Source organism: Bos taurus, chromosome 3 (assembly GCF_002263795.3).
Source record: "Bos taurus isolate L1 Dominette 01449 registration number 42190680 breed Hereford chromosome 3, ARS-UCD2.0, whole genome shotgun sequence".
Lineage (NCBI taxonomy): Eukaryota > Metazoa > Chordata > Mammalia > Artiodactyla > Bovidae > Bos > Bos taurus.
Window position 1 is genome coordinate 20,982,166 of NC_037330.1, and position 16,460 is coordinate 20,998,625.

At 47.6% G+C, this 16,460-nt stretch overlaps 5 non-coding genes across 5 annotated transcripts; 3 read left to right on the forward strand and 2 right to left on the reverse strand.

Annotated features, from left to right (window-relative positions):
• The first annotated feature begins 9,711 nt into the window (after nt 1-9,711).
• TRNAV-UAC (transfer RNA valine (anticodon UAC)) lies at nt 9,712-9,784 on the forward strand. Its single transcript has one exon. It is a non-coding gene; the product is annotated as a tRNA-Val (tRNA).
• A 1,713-nt stretch (nt 9,785-11,497) lies between these two features.
• Nucleotides 11,498-11,569, reverse strand: TRNAQ-CUG (transfer RNA glutamine (anticodon CUG)). Its single transcript has one exon. It is a non-coding gene; the product is annotated as a tRNA-Gln (tRNA).
• Nucleotides 11,570-12,754: 1,185 nt separating this feature from the next.
• TRNAN-GUU (transfer RNA asparagine (anticodon GUU)) lies at nt 12,755-12,828 on the forward strand. The gene has a single exon. It is a non-coding gene; the product is annotated as a tRNA-Asn (tRNA).
• A 601-nt stretch (nt 12,829-13,429) lies between these two features.
• Nucleotides 13,430-13,502, forward strand: TRNAV-CAC (transfer RNA valine (anticodon CAC)). The gene has a single exon. It is a non-coding gene; the product is annotated as a tRNA-Val (tRNA).
• A 1,744-nt stretch (nt 13,503-15,246) lies between these two features.
• Nucleotides 15,247-15,317, reverse strand: TRNAG-CCC (transfer RNA glycine (anticodon CCC)). Its single transcript has one exon. It is a non-coding gene; the product is annotated as a tRNA-Gly (tRNA).
• Nucleotides 15,318-16,460: the final 1,143 nt, after the last annotated feature.

Consider the following 16,460-nt stretch of genomic DNA (forward strand, 5'->3'; position numbering starts at 1 on the left):
AAACATCCGAGGAAGGAGAGAACAGAGAATGAGCGAGAAGAGAAAGGGACTGGAAGGGAGAGGGGCGGGCTGGTACCGCGGTGGGAGCCGTGGCTGGGTTGGGGCATCACAGCGCCTCACTCAGGAGCCGTGCCCACCCTTTACTGAGGTGTCCAGGAATCCGGGTTCAGCCCAAATTGCAAAGCTGCTGGCCTGGGCATTTGTTCTGGCATTTTCCTTTGCCGGTTCCACGAGGGAAGGGCAAGGTGGCAGTGTGGTTTATAAGTGAAGCAAGACTATGGGCTACCTTGGGGATGACTGGGGGCAAGGAAACACACAAATTCACTTTCCCATTGCAGGGCTGGTCCTTCAGGCTCTGGTGGGGAAACTAGAAATGCTGATGTGCCAAAATCAGTATTTATTTAAGAGATAAGGAGGATCCATAGCCAAGCGGTCAGTGAAAGTGGTTAGTTTGTGGGGGGGAGTGGAGTGGGAACCTGACTGGAGCCAGTGGGTATACTCTTTGGGTAATGTAACTCCGTATCATTCACCATGTGTGTGGTGTGTGTGTGTGTGTGTATACAAACATATATACATAGTAGGAGCATTGCTTATATTTTAACTTTAAATTTTTATCATAGTCATAAATAAATATATATCTTATCTAAAATTCTGGGGTTTTGTTGTCATGTGTAAGAAGGTTTTCCACTTAAAACTTAATTTTTTTAATTGGGGGATTTTGGAAGCAAGGAATTGGACTACTGTTTTTTTGATGAGCTAGCAGATGAACTGGTAAACCTGGCAGATCCCACTAGCCAGGAGGCTACCACTGCCACTGTAAGGTATCAGGAACTTAAAGCCACACCCAGACTTTATGCAGTGCAGTGCCCAAATGCCAGACCTTACACTCCAGTGATGACATGCAAAGTGCCATGTGCCCAGGCATGGTCTATCAAGTTTTACCATGGGTGTACTCGCTTAATTCTTTCAACAGGCTTCTATCATATCATCTATCCTCATTTCACATATGAGAAACCTCAGATATGGAAGGTTAAGTAACTTGTCTAGTCACTCAATCAGTGAGTGGGAATCTGAAACCAGCAATTTGAACTGGAGCCTGCCTGGCTCCACAGGATATGGTGCCCATCAAAGAGGAACACAAATGGTAAAATGTTTGGCAAGAAATTTAAGACTGTATATTTCTTTCACAAAACGCCAAGGAGGAGTCACATAACATGAATAAAATTGTCTGCAATATTCTCATGAACCACTTGCCTCCCAAACACCTTTCTTATTCCAAGAGCTGCTCCCCTTGAATCCCCAACTTAAATACACCTTCCGCAAGAACTAGATTTTCCCTCCCTTTTATCCTTTCCTCTCACCTTTCTAATACCTCTTCCATAGCTCTTCTGTTCTTTCCCTTCCAGGTCATTCATTTTTTTAATTACAAATATTAAATATATTTAAAGAAGGAAATAAGCAGTCATCCATAGTCCCACCCCCTGGAACGGACTCCTGTTATCATCTTTGCATGATTTCCTTCAAATCTGTTTTAAAATTATTCTAAGTTGTAGCAAAAGGTGCATGGGTTCATGCTAAGTCATTTCAGTCCTGTCTGACTCTTTTGGACCCCAGTGACTGTAGCCTGCCAGGCTCCTCTGACCGTGAGAGGATTCCAGGCCAGAATATGGAGTGGGTAGCTACACCCTCCTCCAGGGAATCTTCCTGAACCAGGGATAGACCCCACATCTCTTGTGTCTCTTGCATTGGCAGGTGGGTTCTTTACCATTAGTATCACCTGGGAAGCCCTTAAAGTATATAGGTTTATTTTTAAAATTTCAAAAAATGCACAAAATACAAATATGTAAAATTTTGAAACATCTTAAATTCAAAAGTAACATCTGTTAATGTGGGTAATGCTGCTGGAGTCATTTAGGTATATCAACAGAGAGAAGAATATATATAAATATGCTTTTATATGATTGAGCTCTTATAGGTTCTATTCCTATTTTCAAGTATTTCAATTTAATAGTGTATAAATTTAATGAAAAAAATACAAAAATGAAGAAACTGTTGAACTTTCAGTCAAATTGTTTACCTTAAGGGATATACATTTCTAAAAGAACCTTCTAATGCTAATAATAATGATTACAATTGAATTAAGTTATTAAAATTTGGAATGATTCTTCTCATTACTTTTTAAAAATCAATTTCCTAAGAATTAATTTAAAAATAATACAATCTATCCATTTCAAGATTGATGACTTTTGACAACTGAACATGCCCATGGAACCACTACCATGTTCAAGAACATCTCCAGCACTCCAAAATATCCTCTTGAGCCCCTTTGCCGACAATCCCCCGCCACACCCTGTCGCCCTGTCCCAGGTGCTCAAGGATCTAGTTCTTTTCACTAGGGATTAGGTTGCCTCATCTAGTAATTTGCATAAGTGGATCCACAGAGTATATACTCTTTTCATCACTCAGGGTGATGTTTTAATCCATATTGTTGCCATGTATCAGGAATTTGTTTCCTTTTATTGAAGAGTAGTATTCCTTTGAGTGAATATATCACCATTATATCTATTCACTTTGTGATGGACATTTGAATGGTTTTCAATTTGGAAACCATTGTGAACAAAGCTGATATTAGCAAGTTCCTTTTGCAGGCATATGATTTATAAATTCCATTTAAAACTTTTTATAAATTCTCAAATTTATTTTGTGAATGTGAATACATTCACAAATTATGAATAAATTCATAAAAAAAAATTTATTGAAATGTTTAAAACTGTATTCAAATGTTACAAAAGACTGAAGTACCAGCTTCTCTTCTATTGTTTCCTACCAGAACATCCTTAAGATTAGCCACATGCTCTACCAGCTGTAGTATTTGACTATCTCACTTAATCTACACAATAGCTTTATGAAGTACTTATTATTTCTTTAATATGACACTTGCAAAATTGGCCTAGCAAATTGGAGTTGACCCAAGGTCAAAGGGAAAGTAAGTGGTGGCACCAGGACTAAAGGAGGTCCCCCAGATGTTGGGCTCATTACACTTGGGCTAAATATTCTCCGCCCTTCCTGGTTTGCTGTCTACCTTTCACCCCTGATCTGTGTGCTTGAGGCTGACCCTGGCACCAGACATCCAGTCTTTTGCCCATGGACTCCAATGGATGCAGCCAAACAAATGAGATCTGAAGGGAAGGGGAGGAAATGTGAATGAAAAAGTTTTGCCTGCCATATCAGCAAAGTATGCTGTGCATCTAGCCACCAGCCACTACCCGACCTTAATAAGTGCATTAAGAAGAAAACTTTCTTGTGTTGGAGTAGGAAAATGCAAGCCCACTGCAGTATTCTTACCTGGAAAATCCATGAAGAGAGGAGTGTGGTGGGCTTACAGTTCATGGCGTCCCACAGAGTTGGATATGATTGAGACATGCATGACTGAACACAGACTGTGGGATCTTAGGTCCACAAACCTGGCCCACAGTTGTGAAAGTACCAAGTTCCAACCACTAGACTGGCCAGGGATTTCTTATCACATCTTAAGATGTCAGTTACCTTGGGTGTAAACTTTGTCAAAGCACTTCATTATATGTGTATTTGAAAGATGCAAGAGACTGGATCATAAATATTCTCATCACAAAAAAGAAATGAGAATTATGTGATGGGATTGGAGCTAGTTAATGCTCTGGTGGGAATCATTTTGCCACTATATAACTGTATCCAATCAACATGCTGGCACACCCTAAACTCACACAGTGTTATATGTCAATTATATCTCTATAAACCTGGAGAAAAATTTATAAAAAAAGAAAGAAACCTATCTCTTGTATCTTTGGAACCCATCAAAAGCCTAGGGAGACACCATTCCAGTGCCGCCGCAAGTTCATGTGGCTACCCAGCTGGGGAAGAAGAAGGCCTGCTTACTCACTGCCGCCTAGCCAAGGATGTATGCTTTGGCTCCAGCTGCTGAGGACAAACTCCACGCCACCTTCACCGGTGCCAGGAGGGCCTGGTCCCTGCCTATATTCACTTCATCCTCAGGAGTGGTTTAGATGAGGAAATCACCGAGGATTTCTTCTTTTCCCTAGTCTATTCCCACTCTTTCACTGTGTGTCTTCAAGACCACTGTTGGATGCAGAAAGACAGGACTTTAAAGGAGATGCGCCCTTGTCCTACTGGTCTCTTCTTGCCTGGACGTTACTGCCCTGGGGTTCAGAACCAGAGCGGCCGGGAGGCCACTGGCTGCCTGAGAACCTCTGTCGCCAGGTGCATCCAAGTGCATTGTGCACCTGTGCCTCTCCAGCTCCCTGCAATTTGAATCTGCTGCCCCCGAGCTTCTCAGGTGGCAAGAGAAGAGTAAAGCAGTCCTCTTTGACCTGCAGTTATCTCCAGGGCTGGGAGGATCTGTGAGTTTATCAAGCTCATCTGATCAGATCAACAAAAGAGGCAATAATGGTCCAACTCCTTTTTTCCGAAATACTGAACTTCTTTAAAAAAATCATGGTTTGACAGTGGAAAACACTCCCCTGCACATGACAATAGACCCAGAATTTTTAAAGACTGATACTTATGACTACACACAAATTTAAATCCAAAATACAAGCAATGAACTTTTGAAAATATCCTGTATGTAATACAATGTTACACATGCCCCAGACAGTAGTTTCCTGATCCCTATCCATATTCCTTTTTTCCCAGGGCTAACCACTTTCACTGAGTGCTTGGCTATATATCTCCTTATCTCTAAGCAAATATTGACGCTCGGATTTTCCGGAGCCCGACGCTGCAGACCGGGCCTGCAAAGCTGAAAGTGGAGTGTCTGTGTAGTTCCCTGACCGCCAGTCATCTCCAAGGCAGCAGCCACCTGCAGATCTACATAACCCACCTCACCACTCCACACGGAACCCGCAAAGGGAACTTTGTCAGAACTAATGCCAGGCCAGCAGCTTTGCGGTTTGGGGTGAATCGGGTCCCTGGACACCTCAGTAAAGGGTGGGGAGCTGCTCGCAGTGAAGCGCTGTGGTCGCCCCAACCCAGCGACGGCCCCCGCCGCAGTACCTGCCCGCTCCTCTCTCTTCCAGTCCCTTTCTGCTTCTGGGTCATCCTCTGTTCTCTCCTGATCTTGGCCTTTCCTCGGATGTTTTTCGCTAGCCTCATACCTTTCCTTATAACCGCTGAAAGTTTCAGATTATAAACATCAGAGAGATGCTTCTCAGCACCGCGAAAGGAAAACTAGCTATTCAAGTCCATCGCGGGCCTCATCTGTACTTTTCTCCCGAGCAGCAGAGGACACAAATGTTTCCATCCGCGTATGTCGTAGAAATCATCTCGGTGGAGCAGAGTCGCGGCAGAACGAAGGGAACCCAGCCCTCGGCTCCGGACTCCCAGCGGCTCGTCTCCCCTTCTGCCCCGGAGCAGCCTGGCCGGGCGGCCCTGGGTCAGGGACCCGGGTCTCCTCAGACGCCGAAATCTGCGACCTCTTTCGGTCTGAGCTTGGGAACCAAAGGACGAGATTTCCAGAAGTGACGGTTCGAATCTTGACCGAACAGCGGCTTTCCGTGTCCAACGGAGACTTAAGAGCAAGAAACTCTGAATAAAATCATAATAAACTGGGACAGGGCCAATAAAAAGTCGGAAGAATAGAGAACTTGAATAAAACACAGCTCTTCTCATTCAGGTCTGGAACTCTCGAACCTAAAGCTGTCGAGATTCCCGGCTGATTATCGACATCGCAGCCCTTCCACGTTACCATTTAGTCACAGGGACAACTTTTCTAACTAAACAGAAAGGTTCCACGAGATTTGATCTCGGATCGCTGGATCCAGGGTCCTCACTATTACACCATGGAACCTCTTTGGCATCTACCTTCTCTCCGCTGCCAGGGAAAGGGCATCTGCTTCTTCAGCCTCCATATGTCCCATTCCTACTCCCAAGACTTGAACACAGTTGACCCGCGTAGGTGCACATCCCTTTTGCTTTCTTTCTGCTCCTCTCCTCTGATAGGCTCAGTTCACTCTCACCTCAGAAAATGAGGTAAAATCCACTTTGGGTTTGTGCCAGGGAAGAGCCCCCTAGCTCTCCATCATCAATCACATATTCTGCCCTGGTTAAGCAGAATGTCCCATCTTGAGCTAAAATTTCTGCACATAAGAGTGTTATTTGCCTTTTCCTTGCCTTCACCCTTTTCTCATTGTTCCAGGAAGGCAGATGGTTGTCAGGGCAGGAGGCAGGATTTCCTGGGTCCCTTAGTTTTCCCATAGTACAGATTACCCTCCAAAGCCGCAGCCACCACCTCTTATCTGTAACATGTAAAGTGTGTCAGCAGTGGAGTGGGAATGGAGGCAGGAGAACGCTCCTTTTCTTCATATATTTCTGATTTGGGAGGGGTGAGGTTTTTTCACAGCAAGTGTATATTTGTTAGATTTGCAATATAAGTAAAAATAACCATTTACATCAAACACTCAGACAAACCAGCTATACTCACCTAGAAGTGAAGTGAACCTCGCTCAGTCTAGTCTGACTTTGTGACGCCATGGACTGGAGCATGCCAGGTTCCTCTGTCCAAGAGATTCTCCAGGCAAGAATACTGGAGTGGGCGGCCATTCCCTTCTCCAGGGGATCTTCCCAACCTAGGGATTTAACCTGGGTCTCTTGCATTGCAGGCAATGATTTACCTGCTGAGCCACTAAGAAAGACCCAAACTCACCTGGGGTGACTCAAAATCAACCACATGTCGAGGAGGACATGAGGCACAGCTCTAACACTTAGGCAGTCACAGACTCTTTGGTCAGGTCGGTCAAGTCAGTTTCTCTTCCATTTCTTAACATATCAACTCTAGAAATTGCAGTTTTAAAAAGGGCGTACAAATATAAAGGTACCCAAGAGCACTGATTGTTGAATCATAGAGGATGCACATCCAAGTTGTCTTACAGTACAGACAGTACTTATGTACCCAAAATACCACCACATTAAATATTTGCATGTATATAGGTATAAATCCTATCAGAGCTCAGAATAATAATCTTTACTTCATTGTATCATAAAAGTGTTTCTTCCCTAAGCCAATACACATAACAGAAAAAACAGCACTAGTTTTTGGCGGGTCAAAAGAGTCAGAAAGATGCCTAGTGTTGCCTTGAGACATATTTGTTTCCAGAGACTGGAGAGAGGTTTACTCAAGGAGGAAGGAGGCAAAAGGGAGGCTCTTGTTATGAGGAGGAAGTTCACAGCTCCAGGGTGAGAATATGAATCTTCTTTTTGGAAAATCAAGCTGTTGAGTGGTAACAAACAACATAAAGGCAAGGTTTAGGAGTTCAAGGACCTGAAATGGACTCTGACTCATAAAGGAAGAAAAGAAATCCATAGAAAGTATGTTGAGAGATCCCAGAATGGCCAGGAAACCTGGAGAACAGGGCTCTCACAAGGGACAAGGACAGAATCAGGTGAGGTTAGAACTGGGATGGGTGGAGATGTGTGTTCTTCCCATTTCCTCCAGCCTGCACATCGGTCCTGATCTGCAAGCAGAGAACTGGCAGTGAAGGGTGGTCCAGCTACATGGGAGCAAACTTCAAGAACACTCAGGGAGCAAACTGCAAGAGCAATCAGGGGAGCCATTGTCTTGATTCCAGTTACAGAAATTTCTAGAAGTATCAGGTTAATTCAAGGTGAAATAAATAAGGGTAGAGTTTGTCAAAAGATTCTGAGAATAGTGACAACAATATTTATTTATGATTTCACAGCTGATAACATGATTCATCCAGTAGTTTCTAAACCCAGGCACATCTGACAACAAATGCTTACATTCCTCCCATTTTAAAGCAGAAAGAAGGAAGGCACAAGAAATTTTCTTTATTTGTCTAAAGCCACATAAGGACAGAACTATTTTTACAACCCAGAATTTGTGCACTCAAGCACAGATAGTTGGATCTGTCTTCTCAGAAGTGGGTGTATCAAGATTTCTCAGTTGTAGGGATGGGAAGAAGACCAAGAAGAGGAGAGAAGGCAAGAGAGGGAGGGGGAAGGGTAGAAGCACAAATTCTTTTATTCTCTCCTTCCTCCCCTCTCAGTAGGCCTCCTTGATTCTTGCCTGCACCAGCCCTTTCCCTCCTTCCTCACTCTGCTACCTGGACTGAAGCACTGTTCAGCTCTAAGGATTCCTGCCCAAGCCTCCTGGGAGGTCTCCATGCCTTCCTCCCAAACCAGCCTTCCCAGCTTGGTTTTGACCCTTTCCCGCTCCCAGGTGGACCTCACAGAAGCAGCCTACCCAGGCTGGGATGCAGGAGTTCCAACTTGCTGGGGCAGCTCTGGGGGCCTTTCCGTTGCCAACCCACTGGATGCTGCGGATTCCAAAAACTGGGATAAAGTCTTTTAAAAAAGAACCGTTCACTTCGAAAACTTTTCTGTATTTCCCTTCTCAACGGTCTTCATGGGACGAAGGGCTAAAGACGACAATGTATTCATCCAGGTCTTAGAGCATCCCAGTGAGTGCCCGACTCTGTCGCCGGCATGCAGACACAGAACGACCATCCCGGCGACCTCTGTGCTTAGTCGCTAAGTCCTGTCCGACTCTTTGCCACCCCATGGACTTATCCCGCCAGGCTCCTTGTCCATGGGATTCTCTAGGCAAGAATACTGGAGTGGGTTGCACGCCCTCCTCCAGGGGATAGTCCCAAACCAGGGATTGAACCCGGGTGTCCTGCATTGCAGGCGGATTCTTACCGTCTGGGCCCCAGGGAAGCCCACTCTGGTGGAAATCGCCTGGTGGACACAGGAAACCTAACACAGCCCCGGAGGCCTATGCCAGGGTGGGCAAACTCTGATTCCTTGGGTGTAGGCGAGGACGTGGGAAGAGCCATCATGGGAGCCCCGCCCCCCGCCGTGTGTTAGGCTGTCCTTGGATGTATTTCTGTTCAGGCCCACAGGATTGGAGCCCTGGCTCCTGGTATCTCTGGGGGCTCTGGCATCTGTGGTCGGTAGAGGGCACGGAAGTGGCACCGTTTCCCTGGGGGCAGGGGTCTTATCCTAGGAAGAAGTGTCAACCCCAAAGATTCCAGGAATAGCCAGTACTGCTCTCTCCGTAGCGTTCGGCTGTTAACCCTAAAGGTTTGTGGTTCGAGCCCACCCAGGGACGGTGGGGTGGCATTTTACAGACCAAAGAGACTCCCTTTTGCCAGGAGAACACCAGAGAGTGCAGCGGCGAGCCGGCATGCAAGAGCACAGGAGTCAGGTATAAAAGAGCAGCGGAGAGGGCGGGTCCCCGGGGATTGAAAGCGTCGATCATTCTTGAGAGCCCAGAGTACTGACCGCCGGCGCTGTGAAAAGGGCCACCGCGGCGCGCGACTGCAGCGTGGAAGGGGCGGCGTCCACACAGCTGGGCCGTGGAGTCTCCTGGCCTCGGATGCAACCACTGTCCCCGCCTCCTGGGGCTTCCGGGAGCTCGGCAATCGGCTGGGGCCACCCCTGAGCTCGGGTGCGGAGCTAAGGGTCTGAGGCCTCTGCGTTGGGTGCGGGAGCCCGAATGCAGCCTGTGGGGACCCCAGTGTCCTCACTTGAGGGGTGATGAGGAACTCTAAAGCAGGTCTCTCGGGAACTGGCGTCTCCGCGTCTGAGCGAGCTTGGGGCTTCAAGGTTCCTGTTTGAGTGTTAAAATTAGGTGGTCTAGATGCTGGTGGCAGCATTCGGGATTTCATAAATACAGTGTTAAGTACTGGAGGGTGTCCCGTTTCCGTAGTGTAGTGGTTATCACGTTCGCCTTACACGCGAAAGGTCCCCGGTTCGAAACCGGGCGGAAACAGGTTGCTCTCCCCCGCTACCCCACCGCGGAGATTTCTGATTGGTGGAACCACCTGGTTCTCACCCCCACTGGCTGAGTCAAGTCCTACTCTTTTCCACCCCTTGAACTGTAGCCAGTCAGGCTCCTCTTTCTATGGGATTTTCCCGCTACTTTGCTAGAAGCCCATCGGGTCAGTGCAGCTGCCCCCTTCACTCTTGCCTGGCTCCCTGTGTCCTGCAGGGATCAAAAAGTGTTCTGTCAGGACACAGAGGTGAAAAGTCCTTCTCTGTAGCTGGTGGAATAGAGAACCAGATGGGAAATGCGTCCACGGGAGGGGAAGTATCCTCAAGAGCTTTCCAGGACTGTTGAGTGGGTGCTGTCAGGTGGGTCTAAGCCCCAGGATGATAATGCCTAGTCTTGTGTTGTTCTGGCCTTGACCCAGTCCCAGGTCCAGTCCGAATTCAAGCACAGAGGCATCCAGCTTTACCACACATATTCCACTCTCCCTCTCTCCAAAGTGGGGTAGTGAACCACCTTTTCTGTCTCAGTGCATAGAACCCATATGGGTTGGGCTTCCCCCCCCACCCCCACCTTGAACTTTCTGGTTTGCTGAAATGTAACTCAGGAGTATAAAAAACATTTAGTGACGTGAAAGTGAAATCGCTAAGTCGTGTCCGACTCTTTGCGACCCCGTGGACTGTAACCTACCAGGCTCCTCCGTCCGTGGGATTCTCCAGGCAAGAATACTGGAGTGGGTTGCCATTTCCTTCTCCAGGGGATCTTCCCGACCCAGGGATTGAACCTGGGTCTCCAGCCTTGCAGGCAGACGCTTTAACCTCTGAGCCACCAGGGAAGCATTAGTGCTCTCCATGCTACGTACAAGAAAAAAATTCAAATTGATAATAAGGATGAATCTTGAATACTTTTAACACTCTAGATAATTCTAATAATTGATATATAATTGCATAGAAAATGCCCTGCCATACTCTCAGAGATGACTCCTGGTATGCCTTACCTAGCTTTAATAATTTTGGTCTAAAACCTATTTCATGTTGACTTTCTGATTTTCTAAAAATGTGTAAAATATTGGTACCATACTATTCTAGGTTGTAGAAGTCTTATATTTATTTTCTATTCAAAATCCTAATGAAAGTGAACTGCCTAAATTTCCTGTATTGCTTTGATTCCCTTAAGCAAACTCTAATTCCAAAAAATATTTCCATTTATAAAATTCAAAATTATGTGCCACAGAAAATTAAATATACCATATAATATTTTTCAACGAAGATTAAGTCGTATAATTATAGAAATCATAGTTACTTATATTCCCCTTTCAACGTGGGGGTAAATGTTTTTAGGTATCATCTAATATGTGAATATCTGACATGGCAACTCATACCGGCAACCATTTATCCACAGGGACACCCGTGCAGTTACAAGACTGGCAGTGCGAAGCCCCCTCGCGGGGCAGGAACCCATGAGCACAGCCTCTGCGTTTTACTCGAGAGACCCAGGGTACCCGACGAGGGGAAGGCACTGGCTGGGCCGCTGTGCCCCTGGCCGGGGCTTGGAGGGCACAGATGGGCAGAGCCGCCCGGGTCCAGCGAGGACGCCCCGGATCGGTCCCACACCTGTCCGCCGTGTCCGTGTCAACCAGGCCGCTGAGGGTCGCGGGAGACCTCAGGCGGGTCCTATTAAGGGAGTAAAAAGTGTTTCTCTTCTAAGTAGGCAGAAAGGTCCCACCGAGATTTGAACTCGGATCGCTGGATTCAGAGTCCAGAGTGCTCACCATTACACCATGGAACCCCCTCCGGAGCCACCTGGCCTCCATCGCCAAACAACGGTATCCACTTCTTTAGCCTCCGTACATCCCACCCAAAAGCTCAGGGCAGTTCTTCTAAGGCCCTAAGGAGACTCCAATACGGTTGACTCCCCTAGGTGCTCAACCCTCTCGCTTTCTCTCCGCTCCTCTCCTTTGATCGACTCAGCTCACTCTCACCTCAGAAAACGAGGTGAAATCCACTTTGGGTTTTGTGCCGGGGAGGACCCCCTAGGTCTCTATCACCAACCGCATATTCTGTTTAGGTTAACCAGAGTGTCCCATCCGGAGGTAAAATTTCTGCAAATAAGAGTGTTATTTTCCTTTTCTTTGCCTTCACCCTTTCCCCATAGCCCAGAGGGGGCATACCGTTGTCAGGGCAAGAGACAGGGTTTCCTGGGTCCCTTAGTTTTCTCACAGCGCTGATCACACTCCTAAGCGGCCACCACCTCTTACCTGTAACATATAAAGTGTGTCAGCGGTGGAGTAGGAATGGAGGCAGGAGAACTCTTCTTTTATTCTTCATATATTTCTGATTCGGAGAGGGATAAGTTATTCTCACAACAAGTGTATATTGTTAAATTTACAATGTGAATAAAAATAAAGAAAACACTCAGACAAACGAGCTATACTCACTTAAACTGAAGTCAATGTCGCTCAGTCGTGTTCAACTCTTTGTGTCCCTAGGGACTGTAGCCTGCCAGGCTCCACTGTCCAAAGATTCTCCAGATAAGAATACTGGAGTGGGTAGCCATTCCCTTCTCCAGGGGATCTTCCAAAATCAAGGATTGAACCAGGGTGCCCTGCATTGTAGACGGATTCTTACCGTCTGACCCCCAGGAAAGCCCACTCTGGTGGAAACCACCTGGTGGACACAGGAAACCGAAGCACAGCCCCGGAGGCCTTTGCCAGGGTGGGCAAACTCTTATTCGTTGGGTGTAGGCGAGGAAACGGGAAGAGCCATCGTGGGAGCAACCTGGTGTTCAGCTGTGCTTGGATCTATTTCGGTCCAAGCCCGAAAGCTTCGAGGCCTGGATGGCGGTTTCTCCGGGGGCGCTGGCATCTGTGGCAGGTAGGGGCAGGGAAACGGCACCGTTTCTCTGGGGGACAGAGCGCTCACCCCGGGAATGAGTGTCTACTCCAGAGAGAGTCCAAAAGAACCCCGTAGTGCTGTCTCTGTGGCGCAATCGGTTAGCGCGTTCGGCTGTTAACCGAAAGGTTGGTGGTTCGAGCCCACCCAGGGACGGTGGGGGTGACATTTTAGGCAACACCAAAGAGAACTCCCTTTTGCCAGGAGGACACCGGAGAAGTGATGCGCCCAATGGACTTTCAGAGAAACACAACAGGAGTCAGGTGCAAAGGAACAGCGGGGAGGGCGCGTCCCGGTTGGATTGGAAGCGTCGGTCATTCCTGAGAGCCCAGAGCGCTGATCGCCGGCGCCGAGAGAAGGACCACCGAGGCGCGGGTCCGCAGCCATGGAGGGGCGGCTTCCACACCGCTGGGTTTCGGGGTCACCTGGGCCTCGGGCGCACCCACCGTCCCCGCCTCCTGCGGCTTCCGGGAGCTGGGGAGGTGGCGCGGGCGACCCCTGAACTCAGGGTGGGCAGCTGAGGGTCTAAGGATTCTTCGTTGGGTGCGGGGTCCCAAAGGCAACCTGTGGGGGTCCGAGGGTCCTCACTTCAGGGGAGAGGGGGAACCCTAAAGCAGGGCCCTCCAGAGCCGCCGTCTCCGTGCCTGAGAGAGTTTGGGGCTTCAAGGCTCCTCTGGTGTTAAGAGTTGGTGCTGTGGTTACTGGTGGCGGGACCTCGAATTTAATGGATACATTGTTCAAGAGGAGAGTTTATCCAGTTTCCGTAGTGTAGTGGTTATCACGTTCGCCTCACATGCGAAAGGTCCCCGGTTCGATACCGGGCGGAAACAGGCTTTCTCTTTCTTTTTGCCTCCACCGCCCCGCCCCGAAATATGTCTTCCCATTGGTAAAACCAACAGGCGCGAAAGGTACGGGGTGAGGCAGGGGACGCAGCTGGAGGAAGAGTTGGTGACCACCTAGAAGTCTCTTTATTCAGCGCTCGGAGAGGCCCAGGAGCCACTTCAGAGATCTGGAGGTGGACGGATTCGCTCATCAGCCGCCACTCATCACCGAGCCTGACGACAAAGAAAACCGAGGTTCACAAAGAGAGCAAGTCCTGGGCTCGGCAGCACGCAGCGCTACAGCTAGACCAGGAGGGACCCAGTCCGCTACTTTGTGTCCTTGCCCCAGAGCAAAAGCGACGCCCAGGAAAGGAGACGTGAAGGGCGATGAGCAGCGGGGCAGGGCTGGGAGCCTTGAACAGATGCACACAGCCCTGGGCCGCTGCGACATTGCCTTTCCCACTTGCTGACTTTCTCAAGGGTCATCTTACACCCACCTTTCACCTGGAGAAGCTAAATAAAGATTTTTGTCCACAGATCCCTTGTGATCTAGTGGCTAGAATTCTGTGCTTTCACCGCCACGGCCCAGTTTCGATTCCCGGTCAGGGAAAACTTTCTTTTTCCAGCGTCTGCACCCACACAAGTCTCTCTCTTGCTGCCCAGATCGGAACTGTATTTTGCTTAAAGGTCCAATGCAGAACATTTTCTGCACAGAGTTTCTAAATGCCGCTGAGTCCGGGCCTCAGGGTCCTGGACCTCGGGCTGGCTGTTGGAGCTGAGATGCCGTGAACAGCCTGTGCTGGCCAGCTCTGGCCTCCACTCTTTTCTCCTGGCATGGTAAACCCAGAGTCTTAACAGAGTTTTCATTCAAGGAGAATGTGAGGCTTCAGTTCCAAAAATTCATTAAATCCAATACCAGAGGTGGATGAAACTGGAGCCTATCATACAGAGTGAAGTAAGCCAGAAGGAAAAACACCAATACAGTATACTAATGCATATATATGGAATTTAGAAAGATGGTAACAATAACCCTGTGTACGAGACAGCAAAAGAGACAGTGATGTATAGAACAGTCTTATGGACTCTGTGGAAGAGGGAGAGGGTTGGAAGATTTGAGAGAATGGCATTGAAACATGTGAAATATCATGTATGAAACAAGATGCCAGTCCAGGTTCGATGCACGATACTGGATGCTTGGGGCTAGTGCACTGGGACGACCCAGAGGGATGGTATGAGGAGGGAGGAGGGTTCATGATGGGGAACACATGTATACTTGTGGTGGATTCATTTTGATATTTGGCAAAACTAATACAATTATGTAAAGTTTAAAAATTAAATAAAATTTAAAAAAAATCCAATACCAAAAGCTTTTGTAAAATACCAAAAGTTTGCAAGAATACGAACACCCTATATTCTGTACCTAAGTGCCCAGTTAACATCACATTCTTTCTTTATATAAGAGTCATGACATCACTTGATAGTAACCTGCCAACATCTCGGGATTGTTCCTTTCCTTTGGCGTCCCTCTCAAAGCTAACTTCTGTGGGACCTGTCTTCCAAGGCCGGGGAACAGCTGTACCGACCAGAAGAGGGCCCTCTTGGCCTTTCAGGAACCTGGAATCCGTTCTCTTTAGGATGTAGAGAACGTATATGTGTGTTAGTCGCTCAGTCCTTTTGGATTTTTGGCCATCCCTTGGACTGTAGCATTCCTCTGTCCATGGGCCAGTGAAGCCCAAAACAAACATAACCACAATGCATTGGCCAGGAATCGAACCCGGGTCTCCCGCGTGGGAGGAGAGAATTCTACCACTGAACCACCAATGCTACTATAGAGAAAAATGTCTGTAAGGATAGCCTAGATGGAGTTTTACTCAAGTCTTTCTCAAGTGCAAGTCACTCATGCCCTGTGCTTGTAGGACGGTCTAGGCTTTCATCCTCCACCCTCTGTGGCACAGGCTGCCCTCTGCCCTCTGGCCTCCTGCGGGTTGCTTTGGCGGGCACTCAGGTGTGCTTTGGATCCGTCTAAGTGATGGAACCGCCTGGTGCTCGTGCAGTCTTGTCCCACTCTTTGCGACCCCTTGGACTCTAGCCCACCAGGCTCCTCTGTCCATGGGATTTCCATGCTCCTTTGCTAGAAACCCATCGAGGCAGTACAGCTGCCCCCTTGGCTCCTGCCTGGCTTTCCTCGCCCTGCAGGGAGCATAAAGTATTCTGTCAGGACACAGAGGTGAAGAATCCTTCCCTGTGGTTGGAGGATGAGAGAACCAGATGGGAAATGCTGCAAAGGGAGGGGAATATTCTCAAAAGCTTCCCAGAACTGCTGTGTGGGCGCTGTCGGTTGGGTGGCTGCCCTATGACAATAGTGCTTAGTCTTGTGTTCTGGCCTTGACCCAGTCCCAGGTCCAGTCTGAATTCAAGCACAGAGGCACCCTGCTTTCCCACACATATGTCATTCTGCCTCTCTCCAAAGTGGCATTCTGAACCACGTTTTCTTTTTTCTTTTTTTTTCTTTAGCCATGGACTTTATTGTTTGAATATTTGCAATTATTATTCTATACACAAATGTTAATTTCTTACAAAACTCTGTATTCCATATTGCTAGGTCACTTCACTCTTCATTTTATGTCACATTTCCATCAAGAACTATTTCCCCAAATCACCATCTGCCTGATTGTCTGTTGTTGTTGTTCAGTTGCTAAGTTGTATACAACTCTGCGATGCCAGACACTAGTCCACAAGGCTCATCTGTCCATGAGATTTTCCAGGCAAGAATACTGGAGTGGGTTGCCATTTCCTTCTCCAGGCTGAACCACCTTGTCTATCTCAGTGAATAGCAACCATGTGGGTCTTTTTTTTTTTTTCCCTTTAACTTTGTTTTGCTGAAATGTAACTCAGGAATATAAAAAAGGTTTAGCTTTAGATAAATTAGTGCTCTCCATGCTACAAACAAGAATAAAATTCAAGTTG